General features: G+C 41.7%; 2 long non-coding RNA genes and 1 pseudogene across 2 annotated transcripts in view; 2 read left to right on the top strand and 1 right to left on the bottom strand.

The window, feature by feature from the left end:
• The window catches only part of LOC106725874, an 8,159-nt gene extending 7,622 nt beyond the window's left edge, over window positions 1-537 (top strand). The window contains exon 3 of the long non-coding RNA XR_001361876.1: window positions 503-537. This is a non-coding gene — a long non-coding RNA (uncharacterized LOC106725874). The remainder of the gene's footprint in view (window positions 1-502) is intronic.
• A 6,437-nt stretch (window positions 538-6,974) lies between these two features.
• Window positions 6,975-16,411, bottom strand: LOC106725882. Its single transcript, XR_001361881.1, has 3 exons — window positions 16,329-16,411; window positions 15,913-15,974; window positions 6,975-7,335 (listed from the first exon to the last, which is right to left on the bottom strand). It is a non-coding gene; the product is annotated as an uncharacterized LOC106725882 (long non-coding RNA).
• On the top strand, window positions 8,317-8,754 carry LOC102247734 (annotated as a pseudogene).
• Window positions 16,412-18,518: the final 2,107 nt, after the last annotated feature.

The following is an 18,518-nucleotide window of genomic DNA, read 5'->3' as shown; positions in this document are numbered from 1 at the left end:
TTTCTCAACAGAAACTTTGCAGGCCAGAAGGGATTGGCAAAAAATATTCAAAGTAATGAAAAGCAAGGACCTACAACCAAGATTACTCTACCCAGCAAAGCTATCTTTTAGAATCAAAGGACCGATAAAGAGCTTCGCAGACAAGAAGAAGTTAAAGGAGTGTATCACCACCAAACCAGTATTATATGAAATATTAAAGGTTCTACTTTAAGAAGAAAAAGAAGATAAAATATAAACAATAAAATGGCAATAAAAACATATATATCAACAATTGAATCTACAAACAAAAAGAACAAGCAGAATAGAAACAGACTCATAAATACAGAGAACATTTTGACGGTTGCCAAATAGGAGCAGGGTGGGGAGTATGTGAGAGAAAGGTGACAGAATTAAGAAATACAAATTGTTTGTTACAGAACAGTAATGGGGATGTAAAGTACAGCATAGGGAATAGAGTCAATAAGAGTCTAATAACTATGTATGGTGTCAGAGGGATGTGAAGCTTATTGGGATGATCACCTAGTAAGTTATGTAATGTCTGGGGTGTACCACTGAAGCTAATGTAATAATGTATGTCAACTGCAATTTAAAATTTTTAATGCCCTAGCCGGTTTGGCTCAGTAGGTAGAGTGTCAGCCTTTGGACTGAAGGGTCCCCGGTTTGATTCTGGCCAGGGGCACATGCCCGGGTTGCGGCCTCAATCCTCCTGGGGCGTGCAGGAGGCAGCCAATCAATGATTTCTCTCATCATTGATGTTTCTATCTCTCTTTCCCTCTCCCTTCCTCTCTGAAATCAATAAAATTAAAATTAAAATTTTTTTAATGATTTAAAAAAAATAACAATCACATTCAAAGAGTGATAAAAACAGTATCTTGTCTGGATACTACAAGGTTAAAGACAAAAATAACTATATAAATGATGTAATATAGTTAGTAAACATATTTTTCACAGGAATATGCGTTAGCAATTCTGACACACTTGATGTGTATACTAGAACTGAATAAGTAAAAATATTGTTGAAAAAGAAAAAGAAATAAGAAGTACTCAATAATTATAAACACACTTGAAAGAAATGAAAAAAATAGAAAGGTTCCGTGTACTAGTTTTCTATTGCTGCTGTAACAAATTACCAGAAACTTAGCAGCTTAGAAAATGCAAATTTATTAGTTGGTTATTGTAGGTTAGAAGTCTGACATGAGTCTCACTGGGCTAAAATAAAACTTCTGAATTGCTGCTTTCCTATTTAGGAGTTCTAGGGAAGAATCCATTTCCATGCTCTTTCCAACTTCCAGAGGTCACCCACATTCCTTGGCTTATGGCCCCCTTATTGCATCTGTATTACATTTCTCTGTACCTTTCTTCAATACTCACATCTGCCTCTGATCACTGCCAGGAAAGGGTCTCATATTTTAAGCACCAGTGTAATTAGATTATACCCACCCAGACAATTCAGTATAATCTCCCCATTGGAGGTCCTTAAATTAATCATATCTGAAAAGTAACAAGAGAAATAAAAAAGTACATGGAACAGAATGAAAATGGAAAGAAAAAAAACAGCATAACAAAATTTGTGGAACACAGCTAAAGCAGAACTTTAGAGGGAAAATTATAGTAATAAGTGCATCCATTAAAAAAGAGGAAAATTCTCAAATCAATAGTATAAGCTTCTAGCCCTAGCCAGTTTGACTCAGTGGATAGAGTGTTGCCCTTCAGACTGAAGGGTCCCAGGTTCCATTTTGGTCAGGGGCATGTACTTTGGTTGCAGGCAGCAGGCTCAATCTCCAGCTCTGGTCGGGGATTGTGTGGGAGGCAACCAATTGATGTGTCTCTCTCACATCAATGTTTCTATCTCTCCCCTGCCCTTCCACTCTCTCTAAAAATCAATGGAAAAATATCTTTGGATGAGGATAAATAAAATAATAATAATAATAATCTATAATAATAAAAGTGTATGACCTACCGAATAAAGTCACAGCTGCGAGGGCCAAGGCAAGCCACAGCTGCAAGAGCCGAGCCCCTTGCATGAATTTCGTGCATCGGGCTTCTAGTAATAATAATCCTATATAATAAGAGAGGGATATGCTAATTAGCCCAGATATGCTAATTAGTCATGACCAGTATGCAAATTTAGAAAAAAGGAAGGGGGTAGACCAGAAAACAATCCTATCTAATAAAGAGGGAATATGCTAATTGACCCTCACACCATCGCAAAGATGGTGGAACCCACAGCCAATAAGGAGGGAATATGCTAATTGACGTCCCCACACTCAAAGATGCAGTGCCCACAGTCACAAGATGGCTGGCAGGGGAGGGCAGTTGTGGGAGACCAGGCCTGCAGGGGAGGGCAGTTGTGGGAGTCCAGGCCTGCAGGGGAGGACAGTTGGCAGGGGGGACCAGGCCTGCAGGGGAAGGCAGTTGTGGGAGACCAGGCCTGCAGGGGAGGACAGTTGTGGGAGTCCAGGCCTGCAGGGGAGGACAGTTGGCAGGGGGGACCAGGCCTGCAGGGGAAGGCAGTTGTGGGAGACCAGGCCTGCAGGGGAGGGCAGTTGGCGGGGGTGACCAGGCCTGCAGGAGAGGGCAGTTGTGGGGCAACCAGGCCTGCAGGTTAGGGCCGTTGGGGTGACCAGGCCTGCAGGGAAGGGCAGTTGTGGGAGACCAGGCCTGCAGGGGAGGGCAGTTAAAAAAAACAGCATAACAAAATTTGTGGAACACAGCTAAAGCAGAACTTTAGAGGGAAAATTATAGTAATAAGTGCATCCATTAAAAAAGAGGAAAATTCTCAAATCAATAGTATAAGCTTCTAGCCCTAGCCAGTTTGACTCAGTGGATAGAGTGTTGCCCTTCAGACTGAAGGGTCCCAGGTTCCATTTTGGTCAGGGGCATGTACTTTGGTTGCAGGCAGCAGGCTCAATCTCCAGCTCTGGTCGGGGATTGTGTGGGAGGCAACCAATTGATGTGTCTCTCTCACATCAATGTTTCTATCTCTCCCCTGCCCTTCCACTCTCTCTAAAAATCAATGGAAAAATATCTTTGGATGAGGATAAATAAAATAATAATAATAATAATCTATAATAATAAAAGTGTGCGACCTACCGAATAAAGTCACAGCTGCGAGGGCCAAGGCAAGCCACAGCTGCAAGAGCCGAGCCCCTTGCATGAATTTCGTGCATCGGGCTTCTAGTAATAATAATCCTATATAATAAGAGAGGGATATGCTAATTAGCCCAGATATGCTAATTAGTCATGACCAGTATGCAAATTGACCATCACTCCAACACACAAGATGGCCGCCCCCACATGGTCAAAGATGGCTGCCACAAGATGGCCACCACAAGATGGCCATCAGGGGAGGGCACTTGGGAGTGACCAGGCCGGCATTGGAGGGCAGTTAGGGGTGACCGGGCCTGCAGTGGAGGGCAGTTGGCAGGGGGGACCAGGCCTGCAGGGGAGGACAGTTGTAGGAGTCCAGGCCTGCAGGGGAGGACAGTTGGCGGGGGCGACCGGATTAACAACCTTGATTGTTAGTAGAGAGCCCTGAGTTTTATGACGTTAGACTTAAGATGTTTATTTTAGCCTCCATATTTTGACCCAGAGTACATTTAGACAATCATTGTTTGGCACTAACATCTTTATATTTCTTGTGCTGATTATTTGGAGCATTAAACTACCAGTAAAATATTCCAAGTAATCATAACTATACTGAACACCAAGATGTCCACTGAAATGAGTAAATAAAAAAATAAACAAATATACATTATCTTATGAGGAATAGTTAAGATAACTATATCTCCTATATAATAAAGAGGTAATATGCAAATTGACTGTCATGCCCCACATGTGGTCACAAGATGGCCAGCAGGGGAGGGCAGTTGGAGGGCACCAGGCCTACAGGGGAGGGCAGTTGTGGGAGTCCAGGCCTGCAGGGGAGGGCAGTTGGCGGGGGGGCCAGGCCTGCAGGGGAAGGGAGTTGTGGGAGACCAGGCCTGCAGGGGAGGGCAGTTGGCGGGGGGGCCAGGCCTGCAGGAGAGGGCAGTTGTGGGGCAACAAGGCCTGCAGGGTAGGGCCGTTGGGGGTGACCAGGCCTGCAGGGAAGAGCAGTTGGGGGCGATTGGGCCAGCAGGGGAACAGTTAGGCATCGATCAGGCTGGCAGGGGAGCGGTTAGGGGGTGATCAGGCTGGCAGGCAGAAGCGGTTAGGGGCATACAAGTAGGCAGGCAGGCGAGTGGTTGGAAGCCAGCAGTTCTGGATTGTGAGAGGGATGTCCGACTGCCTGTTTAGGCGTTTAGGCCCTGTGGGATCAGGCCTAAACATGCAGTCAGACATACCTCGAGGGGTCCCAGATTGGAGAGGGTGCAGGCTGGGCTGAGGGACACCATCCCCCGTGCACAAATTTTGTGCATCGGGCCTCTAGTAATAATAATATAAGCTTCTCCCTCAAGATTCTAGGAAAAGAAGCCCTTGGGGCTAGTCATACCTGCTGTACATAACAGAAACAAACTCAAAACTAGTCATATCTGCTGTGCCTAACAGAAACAAATGCAATACTATTCTGGATGGACTATGCCTCAGTCCATGCTGTATAATATTGCAGATAAAGCCCCATTGAAAATGAACCCACCGTCCAAAACTACACAAACAATATAATGAGTGTCCACTGAGTGGCAGTGTGGTGTGACCAGCATAGTGCAGGCTTTTTTTATTGTTGTTGTTAATCCTCACCCAAGGATATTTTTCCATTGATTTTTAGAGAGAGTGGAAGGGAGGAGTAGAGACGGAGAGAAACATCGATGTAAGAGAGACACATCAATTGGTTGCTTCCCACAGCCAGGGCTGGGAATGGAGCCTGCAACCAAGGTACATGCCCTTGACCGGAATCAAACCCAGGACCCTTCAGTCTGTGGGCTGACACTCTATCCTCTGAGCCAACTCAGCTAAGACTGTAGGCTTTTTTTTTTTTTTAATATATTTTTATTGATTTTTTACAGAAAAGAAGGGAGAGGGATAGAGAGTTAGAAACATCAATGAGAGAGATCGATCAGCTGCCTCCTGCACACCCCCCAACGGGGATGTGCCCGCAACCATGGTACATGCCCTTGACCGGAATCGAACCCGGGACCCCTCAGTCTGCAGGCCGACGCTCTATCCACTGAGCCAAACCAGTTCGGCAAGACTGTAGGCTTTTAATGCAGAGATACCAGGGTTCAAAACTGGCTGGGTCTAGCCAACATAACTACTGTAATCTTCAGTTTCGTCATCTGTAAGATGAAGATGACACAATATTCATCACGGTATTTTTGTAAGGGTTAAATGAGAATAAAAACATGCAAAAACTCCTGGTATATAGTACCCAATTTTTAATTTTTTCATTTTAATGAATTTCTCTTGGGATTTAGTTTCAGGAGAAAACAGTTTCTCCTTACCAACTTTGTGCTTTTTTTAATTAGCTAATTAGAGCTATTTAACACAAGGACTTTCCCTTTTGCCTTGACCAACAAGAAACTTAAAACTAAACCTTATTGTTTCATCATCCCTATGCCCCTTAAAAATTTGAAATATAATATATGGATAATGAAGTGCAATATCTCAATCCTGTGTCTTTTAAGCAACTTTAAACTCTTTTTTGGAGGAATTACAGTGTAAATAAATAATGGAATGATGCCTTATAGTCATTTTCTCATTGTTTCAGACTTTGTCAAACTTCATTCAACTATCTCATCTCTGTTATTTTTCTGTTTAACCCAAGCTTGGAAATTTCTATTTGAAGAGTTCAAAAAGCAATATGACTCAGAATGATTCAATCTGTAACATTATGGTAGCAAAAGAGCTTACACTTTCAAAGTTCATGGTTGCTGATGCCAGGTTATGGACCACATGATGAGGAATGTACCATTGGGTAGCAGAAGTGACAAACTCATCAATGATGTATTTTTTTTTCTCAGAGCAAAATGGAAGCTGCAGAGATAGTTAAGTACTTGGTGTTCTCTTTCTCATTTTATAATGGTTCTTATTTTTTGTGGTTACTAAAAGCTGAGGATTAGTAATGGTGAGAATATCTCTTCTCTGAGTCCCTCACAGGTAGCTATTCTTCACCATAAAGACAGAAAAGCAAAGACAACCAGAATGTACTTCTTAGAACAGTGTATATCTGCTTTAAGAACTATTGCTGAATTGTCTGCTTAGTTTCCCCTTAGGGTTAATAATGGGTTAGTTGAGCCTTTATGTAGAAAGAGTTGGGCAAATAGAGTACCAGACATATTGTGGATACTCAATAAAATACTATGGCTGTGAAACTCGCGAGAAAGAAAGCCAAGAGATGCATGCTGGCTTGAATTACAATGGTATTTCACTTCATCCTGAGATCTCCTGGATCTCAGTAAGACTAGACAGACTCTCTTTGATTCTGAACAAGAAAAAAAATTTTTTTCAAACCACATTCTTCTTCCTAATACTCTTCCTCCATTTCAACTCAGATTTTTTTTTCTCTCTCCCTCTCTAAAGTCTAGACTAACTATGGCAGAGTCTGCAAAGTACTGTATTTGTTTAACTCACTGGGTGGCCTAACAATGCCAACTCTTGGGACACATAAAGATAAAGGGTCCACCAGTCCAGACCATTTCTTGACAATTTCTTGGAGGAAAATGAGCAAAATACAAATCAAAAGAGCATCTGAAAATCCATCCTGTATAATAGAAAGCAAGAGATCTATAACTAAAGCAAGTTGTTATTTGGTGGATTCACTATGAACAATTTGGCTACATCTGGTAAAATTAGAGAAAGTATGGTGAGAATTCACATGTGTTGGAAATCCCAGCAGATCAAAGACTCTTAGCTTAACTCTTTCCTAGTAGATCTAAAAACATCTGCCACTCCCTGCCCCCCACCCACCTCAAATGTCTTCCTCTCTAAATGTGCATGTTATGTTGAAAGGAGGAATTCCAAGAGCAGAATATAATGATCTAACTTTTTGAGATGAAGGCTTTAGCAAAATTATTTTACTAGAGAAATAATGCAGTTATCACATTACAAAAAATTTTTGGCCCATGGTCAAAAAGCAACCACGGGTTTAAAAATCATTTAATAAATGTCAAATATTTCCTTTGGTTATTCCTATTCATAGACAATAATCAGCTTCATTCTTTAAATTTGGATCAAAAAAGTCTGTTTCCACACAGCCAAGACAAATGTCCGTGTTGGTTTGGAAAGGGCTTTCCTAGGACAAACGCTGTTAAACCGGTAGGCCCCCGCCAACTACACAAGCATTTTTTCTTGAAGTAAAGTCTTGTTCTCTGGTCTTCTCCTATGGTGTTCCTTCAGAGACACCCAGGGATTAGAGACCTAAATGAGAAAAAAAAAAAAAAAACAACTTTATATAGGAAAATATGTTTATATCAAGATTGGAAAGAATTTCCTCTCTATATATTTTATGCTTTTTATTATGGGAAAATTTTAACATATACAGAATTAGATAGAATAGTATAATGAACCCCCATTGTACCTATTGCTCAGCTTTGACAGTTACCAACTCATGGCCAATCTTGCACCAGCAACTCCCTCCCCATATTATTTTGAGGAAAATTTCACGCATTACACTATTTCATCTGTAAATATTTGAAACTGTATCTCTAAAAGAAAAGGGACTCTACCCAAAAAAGACCTTAATATCATTATTACACTAAAAAAACTTTTATACTAATTACTTGAGCTGGTCAAATTGCTGGTCAGGAAGGATTTCTTGAAAGAAAGGAAGAAGTCTCTTGGAAAAGGAGGGAGAAGAAGCCAAGGAGAAGGAAAGAAAGAAAGGGAGGGAGGAAGGGAAGGAGTAAATAAGACAAACCATAATATAAAGCAAAAGGCACAGCTCTAAAGGAATAACTTGATGCATTCTACCACATAATTTTTTAACTTATTTATTTGAGATACCATAAACAAAATTAACAAATAGTCCAGAGAATGGAGGAAGATATTTGCAATGCATATAACAGACAAATGGTTGTTATACTGAATATATAAAGAACTACACAAATAAGGAAAAGAAAAATTATCCTAAGAAAATTTTATAAAGTATGTGAACTGGCATAGCTAAGGATGGTCAATAGCACCAGTAATCAGGGAAGTGCAAATTAAAATCATAGTGAAATACCAGTTCACACAGTCAAACTGGTAAATATTAGAGTCAGACATATACTAGTGTTGGCAAAGACATGATCAATGGGGACACATCCACCACTGGTATGAGAATAAATTCCCCTAATCTATATCAGGGACCCCTGCTATTTTCTTCATAAAGACAGGGACCATAAGCTTGAAAATACTGGATTTGATAGAAACAAGAGAAAAGAAAATTGATAATGGTAGATGCCATTATCAAAATTTTTTGAAAATGTACAGAAAAGGGAATCACAGAGTGAAGAGTTTGTCGTTGCTGTGGACTAACAATGGACACTCAGAAGGACATCCAACCCCCAAAGCAGCAGCCAATGATATATATCTGCGGAGAATGTCATACAGGAAATGAAATTAAATCCAGGGATACAATCAGATACAGAGAATGTAGATACAGAATAATGTGCAAGAAAAGGACTAAAAGATTGGTGGTTTCTGATGCTCAGTGAAATATGGAATTCAAAAAAATATCTTTGTTATCATTTGGACTTGCTGTAATTGTTGTATAACTTTTGATTAGTGTACTTATCTTTATTAACACAACTATATACACATGATTTCATTTTTAAAACAATATTGTATTTAGGTATCTATTAATAGTTTATAGCCTGGCTGGCATGGCTCAGCAGTTGAGCATTGACCTATGAACCAGGAGGTCACGGTTCGATTCTCAGTCAGGGCACATGCTCGGGTTACAGGCTCAACCCCAGTAGGCGGCGTGCAGGAGGCAGCTGATAAATGATTCTCTCTCATCATTGATGTTTCTGTCTCTCGCCCACTCTCTTCCTCTCTGAAATCAATAAAAAATATTTTTTTTAAAAAAATAGGTTATATAAAGAAATTATTTTTTGTTCAATTACATGATATGTAATTTAATGTTATTGTATATGTCATGTCACGATGAAGGTCAAAAGTGCTTCCCCAAACCACACTTTTAATGAAAACCTAAAATCACTGGGGCCTTTGTTAAAAAAAATGTTTTCACCCTGGCTGGTTTTTCTCAGTGGTCAGAGCCAAATATACCTCTGTTGCAGGCTCCAGCCCCGACCCCAGTCAGGGCACATGCAGGAGGCAACCAATCGATGCTTTCTCATATCTATGTTTCTCTTCTCTGTCTTTCCCCCATCCCTTTCACTCTCTGTAAAAAAGAAAAATCAATGGGAAAAAATATCCTCAGGTGAGGATTAACAAAACAAAAATTAAATAATAAAGTTTTCTAGGCCGGCCAGTGTGCTTAGTGGTTGAGTGGTGGCCCGTGATCCAGGAGGTCACGCTTTGATTCCTCATCAGTGCACATACCTGGGTTTTGGGCTTGATCCCCAGTAGGATGTGTGCAGGAGGTGGCCAATCGATGTTTCTAGCTATACCTCTCCCTTCCTCTCTCCAAAAAATCACTAAAATACATTTTTAGAAAATGAAATAAAATAAAGTGTTCTAGGGCTCTCTATAAAAAAAGGCACAGAAAAAAATTTTAATGTACAGAAATTTTTTTTAATTATGTACAGAAAACTAATACAAAAATCAAATCTTTGGCCCTAGCAGGTTTGGCTCAGTGGACAGAGCATTGGTCTGTGGACTGAAGAATCATGGGTTTGAATCTGGTCAAGCGCACATGCCCGGGTTGCTGGCTCAATCCCCAGGAGAGGGTGTGTAGGAGGCAGCCGATCAATGATTCTCTCTCATCATTGATGTTTCTATCTCTCTCTCTCTCCCCTCTCCCTTCCTCTCTGAAATCAATAAAAATATATATATTTTTTAAATCAAATCTTAGTTGTAACATTCACAAGGTAAAAAACGCGTACTACTAAGACTAGTTTTGGCAAATCAAAAAAGAAAATGGAGATTAAAAATGGCGGCAGAGTAAGTGGATGCTGCACGCACGCACTCCCAGAAACAAACTGGAATTACAACTAAAATACAGAAAAATTTCCTGAATAATCAACAGAACACTTGCAGGAGAGTACCCTGATACCCAAGAAACGAAAGTGGAAGCCGAATAGAGACTGGTAGGAGAGGCGGAGGCACAAAAGGCCTGGCCAGGCACCCACAGACAGCAACTGAAGTTCCAGGAAGATATCTCAGCTGTGGGGGGTGGCCACTGAAAACTCTGGGGTCTAATACCCAAGCTGGGCCCCCCCCCCCCCCAGCAGAGAGCACCACAACTGAGAAGAGTACCCACATAACACATGGCTGTAAAAAGCAGCAGGAGTGCTGTCTGCCAGAGAACAAAGGCTGGAAATTCAGGTATCCTCTTAAAGGGCCAACACACAAAATTCCCTGTGGAGCCACCCACCTTGTGCTCTGGCAGAGGGAGGATGGAGTGGATTGCAACTGTGTGAGCAGAAGCCAAGATTGGGACTCAGGAGTTAGAGCTCAGAAGGCAGACACTCCCACTTTCCTGTGCTGAGTCATTCCCTCACACTGAGAAGGTCATCTTTCCCACACAGACATCTTTCCCACACTTCCCTCAAGGGGAAGACAGTTGACCAACACTATTGTAAAACACCTTGCCTTGAGGCTACTTAAGAGACTAAAAATAACAATTAGCCTCCAGGCAGAAGCAACTGCCCCATCCTGTTTTAAAAAAACTCTGGCCACAACTGAGGACAATTTCCTGGGGGCAATTCAAGTCAGAATCCTATCAATCTGTAAGCAGAGGCGGTCTCCGGAGGCTGTGAGTCTTTGCCTGATCTAATTAGAAACAGCATTTGACACTATCCTCTACTTGAGATTGAGAGACATAGAGGATCTACCTAATACATAGTCACAAACCCAAACAGACAGCCAAAATGAGGAGACAAAGAAACAAACCCCAAATGAAAGAACAAGAGATTTCTCCAGCAGAAAAAATAAATGAAGCAGAGATAACAGAGTTCAGAGTAATAATGGTAAAAATGCTCAACTGCATAAATAAAGATATAGTAACTATGAAAAAACAACAGTTGGAAATAAAGAACGACATCCTATATAATAAAAGAGAAACATGCAAATTAGCAGTCCCTCTGCTACGCTCAAGCCATGCCCACCAGCCAATCGGCATGATATGCAAATTAACCTAACACAGATGGCGGTGGCCACGGAGCTGAAGGCTTGGGTTGCCCCCGGTGACCGACAGAGGAAGCCAAGTTTCCCGCCTGCCCTGGCCTCCGCTGAAGGAGTGCCTGGGGGCCTGGGTCGCCGGTAGTGGGGTGGAAACTACGCAGCCGGGAGCGGGAACTTCCCGGGGCAGGCGCCAGGCAGCTGGGAGCAGGGCGGGAACTACGCAGCCGGGAGTGGGGCGCTGGGCAGTCAGGAGCAGGGCAGGAACTTCCCGGGGCGGGTGCCAGGCAGCCGGGAGCGGGGCGGGAACTTCTGCCGCATCGCCATGGCAACGCAGCAGAAGTTCCCGCCCCATAGCCGCTTGCTCATTCACTTACTCGCACATTCATTCACTCATTCACTTACTCACTCACTCATTTATTCACTCACTCACTCACTCGGTCAGCAAACACTCCCAGGTCCCTGGCACCAGGCCAGGCACTGAAGGTGAAACAGGATAAGACAGAGCTGTGTCCTCAAGATGTTAGTAATTCAGTAGGGCGAAGCAGGCACATGAACGAGGCAGTTGTATGCACAGACGCACTGTACTGGGTTCGGTGAGGGCTGTAACTAACGCCGACTTTGTTCTCTTGATAAAATGGGGCCTCAGGAGCCAGGCCGCCCCAAGCCTGTAGGCCTGCGCCTGGCCCGGAGTGGCCAGGGTCCCGGAACATGACAGAGGGTGCAGGTCGGGCTGAGGGATCTGCCTCCCCACCCCTGTGCATGAATTTCGTGCACCAGGCCCCTAGTAGTACAAATAAAGAACACATTGGAAGGAATACACAGCAGATTAGGGGAAGCTGAGGATCGAATCAGTGAATTAGAAGACAGGGTTGAAAAAATCACTCAATCAGAGAACCAAAAAGAAAAAACAATGAAAAAACAGGAGGACAGCTTAAGGGAGCTATGGGACAATGTGAAACAATATTAGAATAGCAGATGTACCAGAAGAGGCAGGAAGGGAGAGAGGGATAGACAACGTGTTTAAAGAAAAAATGGCAGAAAACTTCCCTAACTGGTAAAGAAAAAAGTCAAACAAGTTCAGGAGGCACAGAGAACCCCAAACAAGAAGAATCCAAACAGGCCCATGCCCAGACACATCATAATTAAAACGCCAAAAAGTAAGGACAAAGAGAGAATATTAAAGGCAGCAAGAGAAAAGCAAACTGTCACCTACAAAGGAGTTCCCATAAGGTTGACATCTGATTTCTCATCAGAAACTCTACAGACCAGAAGGGAATGGCATGAAGTACTCAAGGATCTGAAATTAAGGATCTGAAACCAAGATTACTATCCAGGGCTATCATTATTCAAAATAGACGGTCAAATAAAGAGCTTCCCAGACAAAAAATGGCTAAAGGAGTACATCACCACCAAGCCAGCATTACAAGAAATGCTAAAGGGACTGCTGTAATAAGAAGAAACAGAGAGAAACCTAGGCATACAGAATTAAAATGGCAATAAATAAGTACCTATCATTGATAACCTTAAATGTAAATGGATTAAATGCTCCAATCAAAAGGCATAAGGTAGCTGAATGGATACAAAAACATGGCCCAACTATATGCTGTCTACAAGAGACCCACCTCAAAACAAAAGACACGCACAGAATGAGAGTGAAGGGATGGAAAAAAAATTTCCATGCAAATGGAAAAGAAAAAAAGCTGGAGTAGCAATACTCATATCCGACAAAATAAACTTCAAAATGAAGGCCATCACAAGAGACAACAAAGGTCACTACATAATACTAAAGGGATCAATCCAACAAGAGGATATAACCCTTGAAGGGAAGGAGGAATGTGGAGTGAATGCTGATGGATATGGGATGTTCTTTTGGGAGTGATAAAATATTCTAAAATTGGTAATGGTTGCATAATTGTGAATATCCTAAAAATATTGAATGGTACACTTTAAAGGGGTGACTTTCATGGTATGTGAATAATATCTCAATATAGCTATTATTAAAAATACACATTTGAAAAATCTTGACTGGCCTTCTCTTATTCATGTCTGTTAATACATAGTTTTCACGTTACATTTTCCATGTTTGTATAATTTCTGTCTATGATTTAAAACCCTACATCTTTTGTAATAAAGCACACTAAACAAAGTATTTCCACCTTAAATAAATTACTAGGAGGTTGCTTTTCTCAGATGCTGTTTTTGTATATGGTTTGTATAATTTAGGTAACCAGCTGCTACTTATTATCATGATTGAATTAATATCACAAGTAACTGATAGTGGATCTGATAAATGTGTCTGTGAGCTAATGAACTGAAACAGGTATTTATAAATATAGAATTTGAAACTATTTAAACTACATTTCACTATTTACTCCATGTCACTGCTGCTATCCTCTAGCTCATTACCTCTTCACGTGACACAGACTGCTAAATTCCTTTATTGTGAGGCATATTCCTAAATTAAAAAGCATTAGAGATGAGACATGTAAAACCCAAAATGAGTTTTGTGGCTCAGAGAATGAGTCACAGAATTAGACTTCAACACACCTCCCATTACATTTCTTTCTTTTTATTAGAGAGGTCTTTTTTTATTATTATTATTCTAGAGAGAGAGAAGAATCGAGAGAGAGAGAGAGAGAGAGAGAGAGAGAGAAAGAGAGAGAGAGTGTGAAACATTAATTTGTGGTTGCTTCTTGTACGTGCCCTGACTGGTCTTTTTTTATATTTATTATTCTAGAGAGAGAGAAAAAACGAGAGAGAGAGAGAGAGAGAGAGAGAGAGAGAAAGAGAGAGAGAGTGTGAAACATTAATTTGTGGTTGCTTCTTGTACGTGCCCTGACTGGGGATCTTACCCAAAACCTTGGTGCATAGGGAGGACACTCTAACCAACGGAGCTACCCAGCCAGGGCCCATTACATTTATTTCCTAGTTATAAGCTCAAATTTGAATTTAGAAAAGTACATGATGTGACTCCTTACCAGTCTTCTAGCTCGGGCGTGGGGTAGGAGGGATGTGTCAGAATAAAGGAGGCACGTGGGTAGAAAGGTACATTTTGAAGTTGTGACTGTCTTCATGCTTACATTTGTCTTTGTCAGGAAGTGGCTGTGGGAGCTGAGAGTGATGTGTCTTGACAAGGAGTGGGGCTCAAACAGAATTTTTCTGCATAACCTTCCAAATGCATTGTTTTAGATAGCACCTGAAAAAATGATCTTGAACTTTTACATGCCACAGAACTCAAGATCGTTTCTCGGGAGAATATGCATTAGGAGGTGTTCACTTGTCCAATTTTCTAAGGACTCTTGAGTAAACTAACTTTAGCTGAGTCTTACAAATCAATACAATGAGGCTTGGGATGCTACACGACTGTTGCCTGTAAGAGTAAAAGCATGCTCTCACCTTCATTCACTCTGCACTGGTGGTAACAACAGCCCTTGGGTTCCTATTCCTGTGCTGGAAGCTTTACATACACTATCTCACTTGATCCTCACCATGATCCCAAGAGGGAGAAGGTAACATAATCCATTTTATACACGAGGAAAAACCCTTAGTGCAGTTAAGTAAATGACACTACTGTGTCAGAGCTGAGATTCCATTCAGATCCAGCCTCTTTTTTTTTTTTCAATTGATTTCAGAAAGGAAAGGAGAGGGAGAGAGAGACAGAAACATCAATAATGAGAGAGAATCATTGATCAGCTGCCTCCTGCACGCCCCCACTGGAGAGCAACCCAGGTATGTGCTCTGACCCCTCACCGGGAATCGAACTGTGGCTTCCTGGTTCGTAAGTCCATGCTCAACCACTGAGCCACGGCAGCCAGACTAGAGCCATCCTCTTTGAGGTTACTCTCATTTGGTTCCTAATGGTTGTTTCTCACTGCCATCCCTGTGTCCAGCAAAGGGAAAATTAGAGCTCAGATGTGTGTTCTAGTACTGAATTGTTCAGGATCATACCTGTTCATTGTTTGTTTGGGCTTGAAATTGCTAAAGAGAACATCTGTGGTGTGGTAGGAAAAATAATGGCCCCCAAAAGATGTCCCTATCCTAAACACCAGAACCCAGAACATAAGGATTAATATAATGATTTTGAGATGAGATATTTAGAATTACCCAGGGATCCCAACCAATCACAGTAGTCATTAAAAGTGGAGGAGGAAGACAGGAGAGAGTCAGAGACAGGATGACTAAAGCAGATGTGAGGGTGGTGCAATTGCTGTCTGGGAGCCACAAACCAAGGTACATGGCAGCCTCTAAGCTGGAAAAGGCAAGAAAACAGATTCTCCTCTACCGTCTCCAAAAGCAACGAAGTGCTGCCAATAGCCTTGATTTTAGCCCCATAAGAATCATTTCTGACTTCTGGCCTCCAAAATTGTAAGACAATAAGTTTGTGTTGTTTTTAAGCCACTAAATGTGTTATAGCAGCCACAGGAAACTAATATAGATGATATTTAACATTCAGATCCTTCCACGACACAGGGGCCAAAATTCATGCAGCAATGCTTCATAATGCTGTCCCTTTACCACGTAAGCGGTGGTAGGTGTTATAAATAACAGGTATGAAGAGAAGGAGTTGCTACTGCCCCTGAGGTTTTAAGGGCCAGCCTCACAAGGACATGTAGAAAGGCCTCACAATCTTCAGGAGCTTCCTTTTTGTTCTCTTAACAGCACTGAAGCATCTTAAATTCATTACTTCATCATCTATTGAGCACCTACTATGTTCCAGGTTCCAGAAATTCAAAGATGAGTAGGACTCAGATTCATAAGGAGCTTGCAGTCTAGTAGGGTGGCAGAACACATAAACAAGTTATTTCAAGGCAACAAGATATCTGCAAAGACAAAAATATCTTCAAGAAAAGAATCCTAGAGCATGGGAGATGAACTCTGCTTGGGGAAGGTGAAAGGAGCAGGGAGGTTTGGAGAGGGGTTGATGTCACAACTGGGGGTGTCTAACATCTTCGGAATCCCCAGCTTTGGTGGGAGAAGTTCTGACACCTAACCTAGGGGACCCTAGATCTAGTTTCTGTGAGGGCTGTGGCCTCTGTGGAATCTCTTTGCTGCAAATTTAAAGGCTGAGAAGAGAGGGAGTCCCTGAGAGGAAGAGTACAGGAAGGAGAATTGCTGATACCCACACATAGCAGATGCTTGGAGCCATTCTCCATGATTTCCATGGAATTTCTAGAAAGAGAAAGAGCCCTGCCAGAGTGGCTCATTGGTTGAGCATGGACCTAAGAATCAGGAGGTTGGAGTTGGATTCCAGATCAGGGCACGTGCCCAGGTTGTGGGCTTGATCTCCAGTGGTGGGAGGGAGGGGGGTGTATGTGCAGGAGGCAGCTGATCAATGGTTCTCTCATCATTGATGTTTCTATCTCTGCCTCTCTTTTCCTCTCTGAAATCAATAAAAAATATATTTTTTTAAAAGAGAGAAAGAAAGTGAAAGGTTTCATAAACTATAATGTACCAGCTATATGTTAAAGTATTATTATCTACTTGCTTGGGATTCATGCTTAGATATTGGGAAATTTCTTCTCAATTTTTTGTCTCTAAACTAAGTCATTCTTCCTCTTAAGAAAATAAACACAACAATGGACATAAAAACTAGATCTATGTTTCCTGAGCAATACTTAAGCATGCTCCATTTAAAATATGTTGATTTTGGATACAAGAATTTATCATTTTGTACAGACTAGCACATAACCCCTTCTCATTATGATTTTCTATCCCTAAACTTACTTAATCCTGAGAAGGTATGCCCACTATTTCCTGAGAAACACTGATATAGTAGGAAACTGAACTTTAAAGCTGGAAAGTACTTTAAAGATCATTTAATCAGAACTTGTTTTACAGATGAAGCACCTAAGGTCTGCAGGGGTGGAAAGCCCATGGAGGTGACAGAGATGGGGCAGTGCCAACATTAATACCCGAATCCCTCCAACTCCCAGCCCCAAGGACACTGCACTGCTGGCTTAGTTTCCTTCAAGGTTTATCTGGACTTACTATTTTGTTCCCAACATTTTTAGGCCGTAAAAATTCTACCTTTTTAGTGCAAGTCTTTTTTCACAAAATAAGTTTCACTACCGATCAGGGTTTTAAATTCATTTAACCGATTTTACAAGTGAAGAAAGTAAAGTAGAAATTGTACATGTTAAGGAGAAAGGTAGCATAAGTCAGCCCAAAGTAATTAAATACGTAAAGTGTTTAAAAACATTTTCATTATAAACTCATGAGTTCATTTAAATCAGGGGTCCTCAAACTTTTTAAACAGGGGGCCAGTTCACTGTCCCTCAGACCGTTGGAGGGCCGGACTATAGTTTAAAAAAAAACTATGAACAAATTCCTATGCACACTGCACATATCTTATTTTGAAGTAAAAAAACAAAACGGGAACAAATACAATATTTGTATTTGCATGTGGCCCGCGGGCCGTAGTTTGAGGACCCCTGATTTAGATACTTATGAACATTGTCCTCAAAGTATACAGTGGCATTTTTTTCTATGACAAATGGCATCCTTGTTAAACAGTGAAAAGGTTGGTTAGAGAAGAGCCTTGGCTGTTCCACAAGCTGGAAGGTGATTGCCAAGAACAGGGAGCAATCTCTACTCTTGGGCCCACTCGGTGACCTGCCAGGGCCGTCAGGGCGGGGGCTTGCGGGAAGGCCTCCTGGCAGAGCTCCATCCACTCCTACCAGGTCTGACACAGAAAAGGGTATCACCAAGGGATGCTACCGCCAATGTTCCCTATCATTTCAACCACAGACTTTAGACAGTGATTTTCCACCTGTTTATCATTTTGTTTTTTCCGGAGTCACTCAATCAACTGGGTAACCCCTAGAGCAGTGGTTCTCAACCTGTGGGTCGCCACCCCTTTGGGGCTCCAACGACCCTTTCACAGGGGTCGCCTAAGACCATCGGAAAACACATATAATTACATACTGTTTTTGTGATTAATCACTATGCTTTAATTATGTTCAATTTTAACAATGAAAATACATCCTGCATATCAGATATTTACATGACGATTCATAACAGTAGCAAAATTACAGTTATGAAGTAGCAACGAAAATAATTTTATGGTTGGGGGTCACCACAACATGAGGAACCGTATTAAAGGGTCGCGGCATTAGGAAGGTTGAGAACCACTGCTTCAGACAGTGATTTTCCACCTGTTTATCATGTTGTGTTTTCCGGAGTCATTGGATCAACTGGGTAACCCCTAGTGTTTCCCTCATCTAACTGGAGGAAGGGGATCTGACAATTCACCCCTCTCGCATGGGGGGCTTTCCAAAATGACTCCAAGGGTTGGAATCCAGCCCCTTCGCAGG

Source organism: Myotis brandtii, unplaced genomic scaffold (assembly GCF_000412655.1).
Source record: "Myotis brandtii unplaced genomic scaffold, ASM41265v1 scaffold194, whole genome shotgun sequence".
Classification (NCBI taxonomy): Eukaryota; Metazoa; Chordata; class Mammalia; order Chiroptera; family Vespertilionidae; genus Myotis; species Myotis brandtii.
Note: the sequence above shows the minus strand (reverse complement) of the source record. Positions and strands in the feature narration are given on the sequence as shown.